Source organism: Mustelus asterias, chromosome 21 (genome assembly GCF_964213995.1).
Source record: "Mustelus asterias chromosome 21, sMusAst1.hap1.1, whole genome shotgun sequence".
Lineage (NCBI taxonomy): Eukaryota > Metazoa > Chordata > Chondrichthyes > Carcharhiniformes > Triakidae > Mustelus > Mustelus asterias.
This window is the reverse complement of record NC_135821.1, coordinates 64025939-64045564: the sequence shown is the minus strand read 5'-3', so window position 1 is coordinate 64045564 and position 19626 is coordinate 64025939.

The window sequence follows — 19626 nt, the reverse complement described above, 5'->3', positions numbered from 1 at the left end:
CTTAGTCCTCCAGTGATTCCAATCAGCCCATCGAACGCAGTGTGTACTCTGAAGTAGTGTGTCCTCCCTGAAACTGGCATCCGACCGAATATTGAGTCTGCCACAGGAAGGGGTCTGAGCTTCCAATGCCAGATATATCCCCTCTCCCAGGATAGAGGGCTTGGAAGAATAGACCTAACTATCATTTATTGATGACTTAAAATGTTGACCAAACATTCACCCAAATGTAGGAAATCATATAAAAGCTGGAAAGAAAAAGAATCATTAAACGACAATTGTCAGAGTCAATCACTAATTATCTATCAATATCTCCTCCATGGAAAGAGCAATGGACTGTTCACAGAATAATCAATACATGTATCAATAACTACCTCACTGATTACATTTTCAACACATCAGCTCTCCTGAGGATTACTGGCACTGATACCTTTCAAACTTTTAAATTAATGAGATATGTTTCCCCCAGGAGAAGGGGGAAGGGGAGAAAGACCCGATTCAATGTGGGGATCCAAATCTATATTTCAAAGGGCTTGAAGGCCTCTGAGATTTGGGAGAACTACCAGGTGGGGAATAATTAAATCCTCTCTGTCCTTTGACTGTTGCTTTAGTGTGCTGCCTCTCAGTAAAGGGAAAGTCTGCAATCTTTACTATTTACAAGACAGGAACATAGAACATAGGAACTAGGAGCTGAAGTAGCCAAATTCAGCCCTTTGAGCCTGCTCTGCCATTCAATTAGATCATGGCTGATCCCTCCCTGGCCTCCAATCCACCTCCCCATCTGTTCCCCATATCCCTCTAACCTATTTTTATTAGAAATATATCTATCTCCTTCTTGAAACTATTCAATGATTCAGACTCCACCGTGCTATGGAGTGAGTTCCACAAATTCACCACCCTCTGCGAGAGGTAGTTCCTCCTCATCTCATTTGAGCAAGATAGCAAGTCATCGAGACTCATAGAATCCCTACAGTGCAGAAGGAGCCCATTTGGCCCATCACGTCTGCACCGTCCATAATCCCACCCAGGCTCAATCCCTGTAACTCCACGTATTTACCCTTCTAATCCTCTAATACTAAGAGGCAATTTAGCTTGGCTAATCTCCCTAACCTGCACATCTTTGTACTGTGGGAGGAAACCGGAGCACCCGGAGGAAACCCATGCAGAGACGGGGAGAACGTGCAAACTCCACACACATGGCCGGAATTGAACCCGGGTCCCTGGCACTGTGAGGCAGCAGTGCTAACCACTGTGCCACCCTGCCGCCACTTCAACGCATTGTGTGCGCACTATCTAAAGGATGTACTGCAGCAACTCTTCAACAGCAATTCTCCCAAACCTGCCATCTAGAAGGACCCCGACTTGAAATGTTCGCTCTATTCTCTCTCCATAGATGCTGTCAGACCTGCTGAGATTTTCCAGAGTTTCCTGGTTTTTTTTAGATTCCGGAATCCGCAGTAATTTGCTTTTATCCCAGTTACAATGAGAACCATCTCCAAGTTCCCCTCCAAATCACAGTGTTTCCCGGCAGATAATCCTCACGCAATTCTTCAGACTGTCAATTCCATTATTTCTCACAGAATGCGAGTTAGGCTGTTTGGGTTTGTAGGTGCCTGTGTCTGTCTTGTCACCTTTTTTGAATAACGCTATCACACAAATCTGTTTCTCTCGCCGCGTCCAATGATTGTCTAATAATGATTGCCAATGTTTCCGTCATCTTTGCCCTGGTTTCTTGCCTGGGGGGTTTATTGGTTTTGAGCCCTTCCAGGCTTGTCCAGGAATTCCATCTCATTTATATCGAGTTTCTGAATTTTGCTGAGGGCAATAAGGCAAGACTTCCCAGCTGAGTACTTGGACAGAGTCACAATTTAGAATAACGACAATCTTATGTTTGTCCTCAGTTTTATTTGCATCTTTTAATACTCTGACAGTCCATGTCCTGCTGGGAAAAATTACATTCCGACCCTTTGTTTTGCTGTCCTTCTCATCACCCTGTGTCAGTACTTCCGCAAGCCCATCCCAGGCATCCTTATATTTCTCCCCACAGGTTGCAACTGTTATTTTTCTCTCTTTATTGCAGTTTTAATTTCTTTGCTAATGCACCCCGGACATTCTCTCTTCCACCCTCTACCGTTAGGAAAAAGATACAAAACTCTGAGGTCACGTACCAACCGACTCAAGAACAGCTTCTTCCCTGCTGCCATTGGACTTTGCATTAAGTTGATCTTTCTCTATTCCCTAGCTATGACTGTAACACTACATTCTGCACTCTCTCCTTTCCTTCTCTATGAACGGTATGCTTTGTCTGTATAGTGCGCAAGAAACAATACTTTTCACTGTATACTAATACATGTGACAATAATAAATTAAATCAAATCAAAAACTTGGTGTCACGTTGGTTTAGACTCAGCCTCCTGATCATAGCCGGATATCTGTCCGATTTGCCCTTATTTCTTTAAAGGTGTTCCATTGCTTCTGAGATGTTGCCAAACATTCTCCTTTAACCTATTTCTCTCAATTCACTTCACCTCTTTAAATGTAACCGGTTTAATTAACAACCTGACCCTCGACCTTTGAGAGAATTGCATTCTGGTCCATGTTGACTTTGATTATTCTGGGCTTGCCGTCCCGTGGCTTGCTATGACTTTCGTGTCCAGAGATTTTGTCATGCGTGCATTCTCACTCCGTGGCGGGAACTCAAAATGGGGATACCTCCTCCTGCAATCTGCAAGGTGTCTCAAAAGCAGAAGGTTAGAGAGGGGGAACGGTTTAGGGAGGGAATTCCAGAGCTTGCGACGCAGGCAGTGGAAGGCTGCAAAGAGTGAGGCAATTAAAATCAACGATGCGCAAGAATTGGAGGAGTGCAGTGATTTCAGAATGTTGTAGGGCTGGAGGAGTTTTCAGGAATAGGGAGGGGCAAACTCACAGGAAGGATGCTTGACGCAGGGGCAACATTGGTCAGCCAAGCACGTCACTGTGTTGACTTGGTACTGACTGCCCTGCACTGATTGACCTGAACTTTTACCTGAGGTGTGTCAAAAATGCCTGTTAAACTGGATAGGAGGCCAGTGAGCTTTGAACATAAGAACATAAGAACATAAGGAATAGGAGCAGGAGTAGGCCATCTGGCCCTTCGAGCCTGCCCCGCCATTCAACAAGATCATGGCTGATCTGAAGCGAATCAGTTCCACTTACCCGCCTGCTCCCCATATCCCCTAATTCCCTTATCGATCAGAAAACTATCTACCCGTGATTTAAACATATTCAACGAGGAAGCCTCCACCACTTCAATGGGCAGAGAATTCCAGAGATTCACTACCCTCTGAGAGAAGAAGTTCCCCCTCAACTCTGTTCTGAACCGGCCCCCCCTTATTTTGAGGCTGTGCCCTCTAGTTCTGGTTTCCCTTCTAAGTGGAAAGAATCTCTCCACCTCTACCCTATCCAGCCCCTTCATTATCTTATATGTCTCTATAAGATCACCCTTCATCCTTCTAAACTCCAACGAGTACAGACCCAATCTGTTTAATCTCTCCTCATAAGCTACACCCCTCATCTCCGGTATCAACCTGGTGAACCTTCTCTGCACTCCCTCCAAGGCCAATATATCCTTTCGCAAATAAGGGGACCAAAACTGCATACAGTACTCCAGTTGCGGCCTCACCAGTGCCTTGTACAGTTGCAGCAAGACCTCCCTGCTTTTATATTCTATCCCCCTCGCGATAAAGGCCAACATTCCATTCGCCTTCTTGATCACCTACTGCACCTGCAGACTGAGGTTTTGCGATTCGTGCACAAGGACCCCCAGGTCCCTCTGCACAGTCGCACGATGTAATTTTTCTCCATTTAAATAATATTCCAATTTACTATTATTTCTTCCAAAGTGGATAACCTCACATTTGCTAACGTTATATTCCATCTGCCAGATCCTCGCCCACTCGCTCAGCCTATCCAAATCTCTCTGCAGACTTTCCGCGTCCTCCACGCAATTCGCTTTCCCACTCACCTTCGTGTCATCAGCAAACTTGAATACCCTAGATTCAGTCCCCTCCTCCAGATCATCTATGTAAATGGTAAACAATTGAGGCCCCAGCACTGATCCCTGCGGCACGCCACTGGTCACCAACTGCCAACCAGAAAAGCACCCATTTATCCCAACTCTCTGCTTCCTGTTAGATAGCCAATCCCCAATCCACGCCAACACCTTACCCCTAACTCCGTGTACCCCAATCTTCTGCAGCAACCTTTTGTGAGGCACCTTATCGAACGCCTTCTGGAAATCTAAAAACACCACATCCACCGGTTCCCCTCTGTCAACCGCACTAGTGACATCTTCATAAAAGTCCAGTAGATTCGTCAAACACGACTTTCCCTTCATGAATCCATGTGCTTCAGGGTTAGCATTCCTATCACTGAGGAGGGGTTTGTGGGTTCAAGTCCCACTCCAGATAGAGATGAGAGTCCTCCGGGTTGACATCCAGTGAGGTTGTTGTGTTTAACGGCACTGTGGGATTCCCCCCCCCCCTCCTCCCCCCAGTTGTATCTAGTCGATTCTCCTGTTTGGGAGTTTGAGAATTGGGAAAGCACTGGTCGCGTGAAGTGAGACTTTGTTACGGAAGCGGGAAAGAACATGGTCATTCGGGGATAAAAATCCGCGGGAGATATGGGCCTCCCTTGTGATACTGGAGACGTGGAAGGGAAGAGGACAGCTGACCCATCAATTTCCCGTTGCCCCGTCACTATAAACACTGACCCATAGATTCCCTCCTGTTCCATTACTGATACTCAGGCTGCTCCCATCATTGACAAATACTCCCGGATAATCCTGCGCTGTTCCACTTCCTTGTGGAAGAGGATTAGGCTGAATCTGGATCAATGTGTTGCATTCATCGAAGAATATCTGTGCGGTGTTGGTCGTCAGTTTGGTTTCTGTGACGTGTTTCAAAAAGACTTTTGCGTCAAAGTGTAAATGCTGCCCCTTTAAGACGCTCACACCTTAGCAGCGAAATCTCCAGCTCCACATATTTTTTATGTGTGTAGTCTCAATCCCATCCCCCTTCCTTTCTATCAATCACTGATGCTTATCATACAGCACAGCACATCTGCAGTGCTGTCTGTCGGAGGTCATTCAGCAAAACAAAACTGACCCAGCACCAATCCAGGTCCCATTTAATTTGTCCACATTGCTGAGATGCTGGGCCTTGATTGGAGTCTCCGCGTGGGTTCCGGAGCCTTTTAACGGCCTCTCGCTAGAGAATGAGGGGAAATTGGCTTCGCGTCCCTTCACTGTTTCATTCTGCACACATATGATTTAATAAACTTCAACGCACTGCCTCTTGACACTGCAGACTAAAAGAATCGCAGTCTCCTCACACACTTTCCCCCACCTCCTCCTTGTCACCCCCCCCCATCTATACCCCCAGCTACCTTGCCACCTCTCCCCCGACCCCCCCCCCCCCCCCCCCCCCCCTCCCCCAATAAGTCTCACACACACAATTGCAAGGTGCTGGTGTGAAGCTAGCAGTGTGTACGTTATTCTAAATGAGTGTGACGATATTACTGACCATCGGGCTGGCTGTGAACGGCCATATTGACTATTTCTCAGCGTCTCACCCCCCAAGTGCTGGGCACTCAGCTGGGATCGGAGGATCAGCAGTAAGGAATATCTTTCTGATTCTATTTCTTTTTTCCTAGCCTGTTGGTAATTAGGGATACGCCAAAAAAAAAGGGGGAGAATCTATTTTTCTCAGCCAGAGCGCTGGAGGTGAGAGTTAAAACTTGCAGCCACCTTTCTCTCTCCTTCCCCGAGGATCTGCTGTCTATATTCCTCACTCGCACTGACTCCCTCTCCAGCAGTCAATTCCTCTTTCTTTCATCAATTAGGATTTGGAATTGATGTGAATGAGGGCAGCTTTGGCCATCGATCGCAGGATTGAAATGCATGTATTAGACGATGAATGGGAATGAATTTTAAGAAGCAGCTAAATGGAAGAGCCTGCTGATGACTTCAGGAAGTAAAGTAAAATGTAGGATTGCACACAGCAAGGTTCATTAGTGTTTTTAGGAATTATAAAATTCCATTATCACAACGCCTGACAGAAGTGAGCAACATCATAGAGCTGTCGAGGTGCCGTTTCATAACAGCAAGCAGGAAGCTCACAGCTTGGAGAAGTCTACCATTACCCATCTTATTTTTAAATGGTTCAATGGTGAACGAATGGAGAATAGTGAGAGTGCGAGGGGCTCAGTGAAGTCAATCCATTGTTCCTGCACATCTACAGCCCGGAGCCCATTGCAGTGGTCAGTGGGGAGTGTTCAGAGAGGAGGGAGAGTGGTCAGTGGGGAGTGTTCAGAGAGGAGGGGGAGTGGGTAGTGGTCAGTGGAGAGTGGTCAGTGGGAGTGGTCAGTAGTGAATTGCCAATGGGGAGTGGTCAGTGCGGAGCTGTTACTGAGGAGTGGTCAGTGAGAATGGTCAGTGGTCAGTGATTCATCAGTGGGAGTGATCAGTGCGGAGTGATTAGTGTGGAGTGTAAGTTATGAGTGGCCATTGAGGAGTGGTCGGTGGGAGTGTAAGTGATGAGTGGTCATTGAGGAGTGGTCAGTGGGAGTGGTCAGTGCAGAGTGGTCAGCGAGGAGTGGTCAGTGGGAGTGGTCAGTGGGAGAGGTCAGTGGGGAGTGGTCAGTTGAGAGTGGTCAGTGGGAGTGACAGTTGGAGAGGTCAGTGGGAGTGGTCAGTTAGGAGTGGTCAATGAACATTAAGGAGTGGTCAGTGGGCATGGTCAATGATCAGTGGGGAGTGGTCAGTGATCAGTGAGAGTGGTCAGTGGGCATGGTCAGTGATCAGTGGGGAGTGGTCAGTTGAGAGTGGTCAGTGGGAGTGGTCGGTGATCAGTGGGAGTGGTCAGTGGGAGAGGTCAGTGGGGAGTGGGGAGTGGTCAGTTGTGAGTGGTCAGTGGGAGTGGTCAGTGGGAGTGGTCAGTGGGAGTGGTCAATGATCAGTGGGGAGTGGTCAGTTGAGAGTGGTCAGTGGATGAGAATAAACCATTCACACTGACAGGGAGGTTGGTAACCAGAGGAGTTGATTTAACTTCATTCACAACAGCACTGGAGGGGAAGGTGAGGAAGATTTATTTTAAGCTGTGAATGATTCTGAGCTGAAACTCCCGGCCTAAAGGGGTGGTGGAGACAGATTCAATAGTAACTTTTCAAAGGAAATTGGATATAAGGAACCATTAAAATAGGAAAGAGCTGGAGACTAATTGGAAAACTCTGTGCTAGCACAGGCATAAAGGGCCAAATGGCCTCCTGTCAGATTCTCAGCAATTGCCAGCTTCCTGACTATGAGCCAGTGTTAATCTTTATTACTCAGTGTAGCTTAGTAACTCACCAGTATCAGATTCCACTCGGGACCCTCTGCTTTCTGCTCCAATGAACTTGTTACTAGTGCTGGCATTAAAAAATCCCTAAAGGTCAAAGTTCACCCCTCACCCTGCCTCTGTAAACAGTGCAGTGGGATTTGTAGGATCATCAGTTCAAAGGTCAGGGGTGAGGGAGGTCAGAAAGCCCATTTTGTCAGGGCTGCTGCTTTCTCAGTTCTCCCCAGGCTAATGAAATCTTTAAAGATTTGACTGGACCATTGCTTGTGACTGCTGCATGATGAATGTGCTGATTGGAAGGGCTCAGGAGGGACTGGCTGGTGTTTTTTAAACTAATTTGGCCCTCCTGCCTAGGCCTGCCTTACAGTAATGTCCCACAAACTATTTAATATTTCCCAGCCCTCATTGAGCATCTCCCAGCGCTGCAGAACTCACCCTGGTCACTCCTCAGAGCTCACCCCCTCTACAATGTAATCAGCCGTGTTGATCTGTGTGTGTGGTGGCAGTGGGATAGTGATGAGTGTGTGTGTGTGGTGGGAGTGGGGGGTGGGGAGGGAGTAATGAATGATTTTGATTTGATTTATTATTGTCACATGTATTAGCATTCAATGAAAAATATTGTTTCTTGCGCACGATACAGACAAAGCATACCGTTCATAGAGAAGGAGAGGAGAGAGTGCAGAGTGTAGTATTACAGTCGTAGCTAGGGTGTAGAGAAAGATCAACTTAATGCGAGGTAGGTCCTTTCAAAAGTCTGAGGGCAGCAGGGAAGAAGCTGTTCTTGAGTCGGTTAGTACGCGATTCAGACTTTTGTATCCTTTTCCTGACGGAAAAAAGTGGAGGGTGGGAGAGGAGAAAAGGATGCAGGGTGGGAGTGGAAAAGGAAGGCAGGAAGTGGTTAGGAAAAGGGTATTGGGGAAATGGAAATGACGGAGGATGCAGAGTGGGAGTGGGAAAGATGGGTGGTGTGTGAGAGTGCCGGTGGGGAAAGGAACAGATTGAGGGGGGAAGGTGAACGAGTGAAAGTGTGTTGATCTGTGAGAGATGATTAAGGGGGGGGGGGGGGGGGGTTGGGGGGGGCGACACGGTGGCACAGTGGTTAGCACTGCTGCCTCACAGCGCCGGGGATCCGGGTTCGATTCCCGGCTTGGGTCACTGTCTGTGTGGAGTTTGCACATTCTCCTCGTGTGTGTGGGTTTCCTCCGGGTGCTCCGGTTTCCTCCCACAATCCAAAGATGTGCGTGTTAGGTGCATTGGCCATGCTAAATTGCCCCTGAGTGTCAGGGGACGAGGGTAAATGCATGGGGTTATGGCGATAGGGCCTGGATGGGATTGTGGTCGGTGCAGACTCGATGGGCCAAATGGCCTCCTTCTGCATTGTAGGATTCTATGATTCTATGAATTCTGTGTACCGGGAATGTGACTTAGTCCTGTGAGTAAATATATGCCTGTGCATCGTGTGTATGTGTACATTTGTGGTTTTGTGCAGTGTATGTTCTATCTGTGTGGTTTATATGTGGTTTAAATCTAGTATATATGTGTCTATTGGAAGAAAACATCCATGTTTGCAGCCAGGATTATCTCATGCAGGTCTGTATTTCAGCCACTAGAGGTAGCTAATGACTCCTAAACCACCCTGTGTTGGGCATAGGGATTCGTACAGATCTGCACTGGGGTCTATTGGGTGGGATGTTAAGCCAATGTGACCTGTCTGCTTTCAAGGTGAATGTAGAAGATCCCATAGCATTATTTTGAAAAAATGCTGACGTCTTGTCCTGTCCTCAAAAACATCTAAATCGGGTCATTATCACATTGCTGTCTGATAGAGTGTACTGTGCACAAATTGACTGAGTTTGAGAGCACATTTCCACTCCATCTGACGAAGGAGCAGCGCTCCGAAAGCTAATGGTATTTGCTACCAAATAAACCTGTTGGACTTTAACCTGGTGTTGTTAAAACTCTTACTGTGTTCACAAATTGACAGCATATTCCCAATGGGGAACACATTTCAAAAGTAGCTCGGTGAAGCACTTTGGGATGTCCTGAGCTCAGGAAAGGTGCTATATAAATGCAAGTCTTTCTATGTAATTAAATGGTGCAGGAGTGAGGGCTGCATGGCCTAATCCTGAACCTCTAGGGCTGTCAGAGTTTAACGTAGGAGATACAGGGCCACCCAGATTCCCCTCCAGTTAATACTTCCTCTCTGGCAGGTTAACTACACAGTAAGAAGTCTCACAACACCAGGTTAAAGTCCAACAGGTTTATTTGGTAGCAAATACCATTAGCTTTCGGAGCACTGCTCCTTCGTCAGATGGAGTGGAAATGTGCTCTTAAACAGTGCAAACAGACACAAAATCAAGTTACAGAATACTGATTAGAATGCGAATCCCTACAGCCAGCCAGGTCTTAAAGGTACAGACAATGTGGGTGTTCACCCCAGTCCAACGCCGGCATCTCCACATCAGGTTAACTACAACCTGTGCGGGGTCTAGAGAAAGGCTAGCATTTTTATCGCAGCTTCCATCTCCCTGGGAAATCACAAAACCTTTCCGAGTCAATAAATAAAAGCAAGATACTGCTGATGCTGGAAATCTGAGATAAAAACAGGAAATGCTGGATAAACTCAGCAGGTCTTGACAGCATCTGTGGAGAGAGGAACAGAGTTAACGTTTCACATCTAACTGTTCCTTCTACAGAACTGAAGCAAGGTAGCACAGTTAACAAAAGTCTTTCTTCTTGTAGTGTTGTCAGGTAGAAAATGCAGCAGCCAATTTGCACACAGCAAGCTCCCCCAAAGAACATGCAAAAATTACCGGATAATATATTTCAGTGATGTTAATTGGCCAGGGCACCAGAGTTTCACATTCAGTAGCACCATGGGATTTATTGAGTGGGCAGATTGAGACTGGGTTTAAGATCTCATCCAAAAGTTTAAGTTATTAAGTTTATTTATTGGTGTCACAAGTAAGGCTTACATTAACACACAAAGTTACTGTGAAAACCCTCCAGTCGCCACACTCCAGCGCCTAGTTGGGCACACTGAGGGAGAACTTAGCATGGCCAATGCACCTAACCAGCCCATCTTTTTGACTGTGGGAGGAAACCGGAGCACCCGTAGGAAACCTACGCAGACACGGGGTGAACGTGCAAACTCCGCAAAGACAGTGACCCAAACCGGGAATCGAACCCGGGTCCCTGGCACTGTGAGGCAGCAGTGCTAACCCACTGTGCTACCGTGCAGCCCTACACACCAACTGAGTAGCATTCCCTCATTTGATTTTTTGATTTGATTTGATTTATTATTGTCACATGTATTAGCATACAGTGAAAAGTATTGTTTCTTGCGCACTACACAGACTATGCCATTCATAGACAAGGAAACGAGAGAGTGCAGAATGTAGTGTTACAGGGTGTAGATAAAGATCAACTTAACGCAAGGTAGGTCCATTCAAAAGTTTGATGGCAGCAGGGAAGAAGCTGTTCTTGAGTCTGTTGGTACATGACCTCAGACTTTTGTATCTTTTTCCCGATGGAAGAAGGTGGAAGAGAGAATGTCCAGGATGCATAGCGTCCTTAATTATGCTCTGGCTGCTTTGCCATGTAGTCAGAGTCAATGGATGGGAGTCTGGTATTGTAATGGACAGCCTGGGGCTGGAATTCCTCCTGCTTAGCTCCAGGTGACCTTAGAAAACAGTGTCTCAACAGGTCGGGTGATGGAAGCTGGGCCGGCAGCGGGAAACCCCGTCCTGGTATTCTGGTTAAATGCCAGCTGGACTCCAAGTTGGACTCTTGTTCCTTCTCTAACCTTTGGGGAATATGGTTTTGGGTTCAAGTCCTGCCCGATGTTCTGGTGCAGATCTGTGGGGTGGTTCCACTCTCAGAGGGACAGTACAGAGGTTGTGCAGCACTCGTGAAGGTATCATCTTTCAAAAAGATGTTAATCTGAGGTTACGTATGCCAGTTGAGGTAGACATATAACATCGATGATGTTATTTGAAGAAGAGTAGGAAGTTTTTCAGATGTTCCAATCAACATTTAACCCTTCATCAACAAAGTACAAAGTCTCACAAAGCAGGTTAAAGTCCAGCAGGTTTATATGGAATCACGAACTTTCAGAGTGCTGCTCCTTCATCAGGTGAGTGTTAAATGCCAGCTGGACTCCAAGTTGGACTCTTTTTCTTCTCAAACCTTTGAGGAATATACTCACCTGATGAAGGAGCAGCGCTCCGAAAGCTCGTGATTCCAAATAAACCTGTTGGACTTTACCCTGGTGTTGTGTTTACCCTGATGCCCACCCCAGTACAACACTGGCATCTCCACATCATGTTTATCAACAAAGACATTCTTTCTGGCCATTTATGTCAAGGTTGTTATGGATTAGTGTTTGCCTACATCCAAAGATGTGAAAGGAACTACATAGTGTAAAAGTAAGTTCAATCTTTTTGTCTTTAATCATAGGTGATATATCTCTTTCCAGAATGGAAGGATATTTCCAACCATCCAAAACTGAAGATAATATTTCCCTAACTGGTTCTAACAGAGATTCCTCACTGCCCAGTATTGGCAGAGGTATCTCGCGATCATATTGTGACATACTGTCCAACAATACAGGTGATATGCCACTATCCAGTATTGGAGGTTATTTCTGACTATCCAATGAGGAGGTAGTTCCTTGCTCCTTCAGTATGGCACCTGTCTATTGAGAATTTGGAAGGCTATAACAGTGTGCTGTGCCTGGCCATGTGTCCAGCAGGATCAGCTGTTTGTTGTGGCGATCCCCAGTAACATATTTGTTATTTTCACCGGCAGAGGTTCTCCACACCTTTCCTAGGTGCAGGGCAGGATCTCACACCGATGCAGAGTCTGCCTTTGTTTTCAAGGTAAGCAATGTCTTTCTCATACACCCGCAGCCAGAGAGGTTTGTGTTGGTGAACCAAATGCTGCAATTCAATTGGTGGTGAATTTCTGGCTCACCCTAATTACCAGAAGCAATGACTCCAGCAAAAATAAAATTTGAGTCAAGCTTAAAAGTCAAGGAACCAGGTTTTCATAGAATTATAGAATCCCTACAGAGCAGAAGAGACCATTCGGCCCATCGAGTTTGCACTGACAACAATCCCATCCAGGCCCTATCCCCGTAACCCCAAGTATTTACACCGCTAATGCCCCGACCCTAAGAGCCAATTTAGCACGGCCAATCAAATAACCCGCACCTCCTTTCTGGATGTTTCACAGCTTGGTATGGCTCTAGCTCTGACCAAGACCATAAGAAACAACAAGGGGTTGTGCTCGTAGCCCAATCCATCACGCAAACCAGTCTCCCATCCATTGGCTCCACCTACATTCAAGGGGTTGTGCTCGTAGCCCAATCCATCACGCAAACCAGTCTCCCATCCATTGGCTCCACCTACATTTCCCGCTGTTTAGAAAAGCAGCCAGCATAATCAAGGACCCCCTGGACATTCTCTCTTCCACCGTCTTCCATTGGGGAAAAAGATACAAAAGTCTGAGATCACATACCAACCGACTCAAGAACAGCTTCTTCCCTGCTGCCATCAGACTTATGAATGGACCTACCTTATATTAAGTTGATCTTTTTATGACTGTAACCCTCTCCTCTCTTTCTCCCCTATGTACTCTATGAACGGTATGTTTTGTCTGTATAGCGCAAGAAACAATACTTTTCACTGTGTCCCAATACACGTGACAATAATAAATCAAATCAAATCAAATCCTTGGAGTGTGGAGGAAACTGAAGCACCCGGAAGAAACCCATGCAGACACAGGGAAAACATGCAAACTCCACACAGACGGTGACCACAGTTCGGAATTGAACCCGGGTCCCTGGCACTGACACTGTGAGGCAATAATGCTAACCACTGTGCCATCGTGCCATTTTGGTGATACTAGGAAGTGTTATCTCCAAGAGGTGCGACAGGCTGGCGACCTGTTCTAGGAAAAGCCTCAATATGGGAAGAGATGAAAGTTGACCTTGTGCACCACTGGGTGAGGGCAGAGAAACAACAACAACCTCCAGGAGGACCAACGATGATGTCAATGATGTTATGCGTCATGTCAAAGAAGGACAAAAAGAAACTTAACAATTTTCCATGGGCAACACTTCATGTCAGTTCAGGTACCAGTCCAGCCTTCCAGTATAGAATCATAGAGTGATACAGCAGAGAAGGCCATTCAACCCAACATGGTTATGCCAGCTCTTTGAACAAACTATCCAATTTGCCCCGTTGCCTTGTTCTTCGCACACTATTGCTGGAATTTTACTGCCTCGCCCACCTGAGGGAGGCGCTCACTGTAACATTGGCACCACAAGCGTTGGAACCCAACCCTGGCCCTCATTCCTCTCAGATAATCTCTGGTTGCCCATGTGCCTGGAGGACCACCTGCCTCCAATATCCTCACCCTTTGCCCTACGCTCCCTGCCATTGACTGCCCAAAGTATCCATCGTCGTAGTTCCTAATAGCCGATCAAACGTAAATATGCTTTTCCTTACACGATTGGACAATTCCTGACTGTCAGTGAAATAACCTTTGCCCTCTATGTCCGATATTTCGACAATTATTAAACAAAATTGCCGGAACTTTACCATCCTGCCCCCACCGCCCGCCCCCCCCTCCCTTCCCGCCCCCCTGGGAATCAGAGTGGCGAGAGGTGGATAATGGAAAGGTCCAGTTGACCTTGGGCGGGGATTTTATTGTTTCGGGACGAGTGAGGCCGTAACATCCCTCCCACTGTGATTTAACAGAATGGGAGAAAGCATTATTTTACTTTTTTCCCTGATGATATTTCTCCTGGGTTTTGCTTGCTGGAGAATTCCTGGAGAATCCAGGATAATTGTGGAAGATGACAATCCAGCTCCAGGCTCGGCTTAATGCTGAGGTGCAGGATGGGTAAATTTGTACCAAACCTTTCTTGCAACATCAGCTCTTCTAATTCATTATTACCCAGTGTCTTTAATCTGTCCAACTCCTTGTCTTCTCAGTTTTCTCCTCTTGTATGTACGCTCGAGGGATCAACATGATGGCTCCTTTGGCTCAACGGGTAACACTCTCACTAAGTCCCACTTGAGCAAATAACCTAGGCTCATACTTTCAGTGCAGCACTGAGGGAGTGCAGCACTGTTGGAGGTGCCATTCCTTCATCATCACTGGGCCAATATCCTGGAACTCTCTACCTAATACCTCTGGGCACAATCACAAGATACAAAAGTCTGAGGTCACTTACTAACCGACTCAAAAACAGCCTCTTCCCTGCTGCCGTTAGACTTTTGAATGGACTTACCTCACATTAAGTTGATCTTTCTCTACACCCTAGCTATGACTGTAACACTGCATTCTGCACTCTCTCGTTTCCTTCTCTATGAATGGTATGCTTTGTCTGTATAGCGCGCCAGAAACAATACTTTTCACTGTATGTTAATACATGTGACAATAATGAATCAAATCAAATCAAATCAAAAGAACTGCAGTGGATCGAGAAGGTGGTCCACCACAACCTTCTCAGGGCAACTAGGGATGAGCAATAAATACTGACCTGGCCATAAATGTCTCTATTTTGAGTGCAATGACTTTTAAAAGGTGGGTGGTTGTGGCTTTTTGTTCACTTACTGGCTTCATTTTAATGCAAAGGGACCCAACAGTCTAAATGGTGTGTGATAACGGTGTGTGATAACGGTGTGTGATAACGGTGTGTGATAACGGTGTGTGATAACGGTGTGTGAGTTGCATGGGGAATCCCTAATTGATCTGTCCTTGGGGCTCGTTGGATACAAGTTCCCATGGTAACAGGCAGTGAGTGGCCTGCCCCGCTGGAGCTCATCACCTGAGCCCTTTATAAGGCAGACAGCGGGCAGCGTCTGCAGAACTGTCGTCCCGGTTGGGACTTACGTATGTCCACCACGGAGCAGTGGCTTTACTTAATGTTTAACAATAAATGCTGTTCCTCTCCAGTCGGGCTTCCTGAGTTATTACATGGTGAAATGAAAAAAAAAGGAAGAATACACACAGCCTGGTCTATCTCCAAACCTTTCACTTCTCTTACAGTCAGAATCTCACCATTTCATCTCTTTGGGATGCTTTTCAAACTGAAAGGGTAGCAACAGTCCACCAGAGGGCAGTGTTGAGACTATTGCTCTCATATATAAATAGTCTGTCTTTGGGATAACACAGAATTTGAGAATGTGGTTAATTGTGAAAGCGAGGGGGACATAGACAGGTTAGGAAAACCGGTCGGTAGATGTGGAATGAAATCCAATGAGGAGAAACGTGAGGTGATAAATTCTGGAAGTAAATGTGAAAACTTTTTCCTTCTCTCTCTCGTGACCCAGAGAAAAAGATCACCGATTTTTAAAAAACCAGTTAAAAGGACTAGAGCAAAACAGGCTCCTAATTTTTATAAATGACTCTTATAATAACACTTGAGTACAAGAAGTAATGTTTTTACACACAAATCATTGATTAGCTGGAGTTTGAATATTGTTTTTTAATTAGTGTCACAAGTCAGCTTACATTAACACTGCAATGAAGTTACTGTGAAAATACTCTTGTCGCAACACTCTGGCGCCTGTTTGGGTACGTTGAGGGAGAATTTAGCATGGCTTAATGCACCTAACCAGCACGTCTTTCGGACTGTGGGAGGAAACCAGAGCACCCGGAGGAAACCCACGCAGACACGGGGAGAACATGCAAACTCCACACAGACAGTGACCAAGCCGGGAATCGAACCCAGATCCCTGGCACTGAGAGGCAGCAGTGCTAACCCACTGTGCCACTGTGCCATGTTCCGTTCTAGGACTGGATTAGGGGAAAGATGTCAGGTCATGGAGAAAGTATAGAAAAGAGTGGAGCAGGAATGAGAGGCTTAAACTGTGAGGAGGCATCAGAGGAATGGCCTCATTTCATTAGAAGAAAGGTGGTTAAAAAGCGATTGATTGGAGGTGTTCAAAATTAGGAGGGATTTTCATATGGTGAATAAATTATTTATACAGTTTGATGTGTCGGTAACTAGAGGGCATAAATTTAATATTATCGCCAAAAGGAGAAGCAGAGAGGATTCTTTGGACATGGAATGCCTGACCAGAAACAATGGTAGATGCAGATTCTTTACTAGCATTTGAAAGGAACATTCACACACATGCACAGATTAATAAAGAGCCAGTAGTGGATGACAATTACTTACACAATTGAGCTCCTTAAATGTAACAAAATGCTCTAAGATGCTTCACAGGAAGGAGCATTCTGAAACTAAGTATGAAACCGAGCCACAAAAGGAGATATTGGGTCGGATGACCAAAAGACAAGTCAAAGAGGTTGATTTTGAGGAGCATCTTAAAGGAGGAGAGAGAGGGAGGTTGAGGGGTTTAGGGAGGGAATTTCAAAGCTTAGGGCCACCAGTGCTGGAGCAGTTCACATCAGGATGCTCAAGAGAGCTGAATTAGATGAGAGCATGTAACTCCGAGAGGTGCGAGGCTGGGGGAAATTATGGAGTTAGGAAGAGGCAAAGCCACAGAAGGATTTCATAGAATGAATCATAGAATCCTACAGTTCAGAAAGAGGCCATTCGGCCCACTGAACCAACAACAACAACAATCCCACCCCAGGCCCTATCCCTGTAACCACACGTATTTACCCTGCTAATTCCCCTTGGATACTTAGGGACAATTTAGCATGGCCAATCCACCTAACCCACACATCTTTGGACTGTGGGAAGAAACCAGAGCACCCAGATGAAACCCACGCAGACATGGGGAGAACGTGTGAACTCCACACACAGTGACCCAAGGCCGGAATCGAACCCGGGTCCCTGGCGCTGTGAGGCAGCAATGCTTACCTTTGAAAGCAATGGTGAGAATTTTAATTGTCGGCCAGCGTGCATAGGCATGCGAGGCGGACAGGACATGGTACGGGTTAAGATAGGGGCAGCAGCCTTTTGGATGACTTCAGGTTTAGGGAGGGTAGGGTATGGGAGACCAGACAGCAGTGTGTTGGAATTACTGTGTTTAGACACGACAAAGGCATGACTGAGAGTAAATATTTGAATACGAATAAAAAGGTACAGGCAGTGAGCTGGGGAACGAGACACAGTGAGTGGCTCTTTCAGGCACCCAGCACACGGCAATGGGATGATTTAACTCCTGCTGAGCTGTAAGATTGTAGGATTCTTTGAATATTTCAGGAAAATTGTTGTTCCCATTTTCCTTTATGCTCCTGTGACATTTCAATTTTTTACATTAGGCACCCTTAGCCTCGAAGCAAGACGACTACGCTGATCCCAGATTAGGGTAGGTTTGTACATCGACTGACATCCAACAGAACAGCGGATTCAAGCTACTCTGCCAGAATTAACTTAACACTTCTCCTCAGTCTGTGTGCACAATCCCTCAACGTCCATCTTTAATTCACTTCATGGTTTAGAAACTTGGATCATGTGGACTTTTTTCCAGTAGAGACAATTTTATTTTCTTCCCATTATTGGTTCCTTTCTGGTTCCCACTTTGAGGCCCAGTCGAGAACCCTTTCCCAAGTCTCAGTGAACAAAGGAAGATTTGCATTGACGTAGTGCCTATCTCATCGTCAGAGTGTCCCAAAGCACTTTGCAGCCAATAAAGGTATATCCTTTTGAAGGGTAGTCACTGTCGTAACGTAGGAACTGTGGCTGCCACCTTACCCACAAGTAGCAATGAAATAATGAGCAGATTCTTTTGTAAAATGATGCTTCAGGGATAAATGTTGGTCAGGGGAAAAACTTACAAAAAAAACTGAGACGCGAACATTATTTTTGGACCACATGACACACTGTTTTGAACACGGAGGGTGGATTTTCCAGCCTTTCCAGCTGGTGGGATCTTCCTGTCCTGTCAACCAGAACCGCACGCCACGGGTTCCCCGCCGGTGGAGGGTGTGGACAATGGGAAACCCCATTGATAGCGATGGGACTGGAAGATCCCCCCCAACGCAGGCCACCTCTGGTGCCACAAACACGCTGCAGAGGCTGCGGAGAATCCCTCCAATAATCTATGGGCAGAATTTTCCACTCCTGTCAGTGGCAGGAATCATGGTGGGCGGGCACACTTAATTTGGCAAATCTGTTTCCCGATGGTAAGGTGCAAATTTAGTCCTCCCAACCCTCAAGACAGGGGCCATATTTGCATGTATTAGCATCTCATGCATGTTAAATAAAGGGCCACAAGGCCGGAATGAAGCTCCCACTCCAAAATAAAGCCCCCCCCGCCCCCCACCAGAGAATTAAGAACGTTCAGTTTTACATCTGTATATAAATGGCATGTACCCGGCGAGCTTCACCCCTCCGCAGCTTTGAACTCAGTCAATGTTTCTTTTTTGTTTGATTTATTATTGTCACATGTATTAGTATACAGTGAAAAGTATTGTTTCTTGCACGCTATACAGACAGAGCATACCGTTCATAGAGAAGGAAAGGAGAGAGTGCAGAATGTAGTGTTACAGTCATAGCTAGGGTGTAGAGAAAGATCAACTTAATGCAAGGTAGGTCCATTCAAAAGTCTGATGGCAGCAGGGAGGAAGCTGTTCTTGAGGTGGTTGGTACGTGACCTCAGACTTTTGTACCTTTCTCCCGACGGAAGAAGGTGGGAGAGAGAATGTCCAGGATGTGTGGGGTCCTTAATTACGCTGGCTGCTTTGCCAAGGCAGCAGGAAGTGTAGACAGAGTCAATGGATGGGAGGCTGGTTTACGTGATGGATTGGGCTACATTCTTTCTCCTTCTCGGGGATCTGGCATAACGTTACTCAGTGCTGGTAGCGAACACTGGGCTAGGCGCAGGAGACAGATGAAGGCTGGAAGGGGGTTAGGGTGAAAGGGTTGAGCGAAGGTTGGACAGGGGAGGCAGTCTTACGGGGAAAAGGTAGGGAGAGTCTGGTTAACCGGGGAGGGAATGTCATGGGAAGGGCATGTGGGAAAAATTCAGAGAGTGGGGGGAGTATCTTAGAGGGTGGGGCTCAGTGGTTTGGCAGTAGGGTCCTGGGGGAGAACTCAGGGTACTGGTAATAGGAGGGGACTGTCACAGTCAGAGTGGAGGAGTATCATGTGGTAGGGTGGCAGAACCAGTGTGAGAGTCTGGTAGGTGAAGGTCCCAACGGGTGGGTCGTGGAGAGAGACAAGGCAAGTGGCTTAGGTAACAGGAGGGGCAGGTTAAGGGTGGGCATGGAGACGGTAATGGGTATCAGCCCTGACGGGGGGGGGGGGGGGGGGGCGCAAGACCTT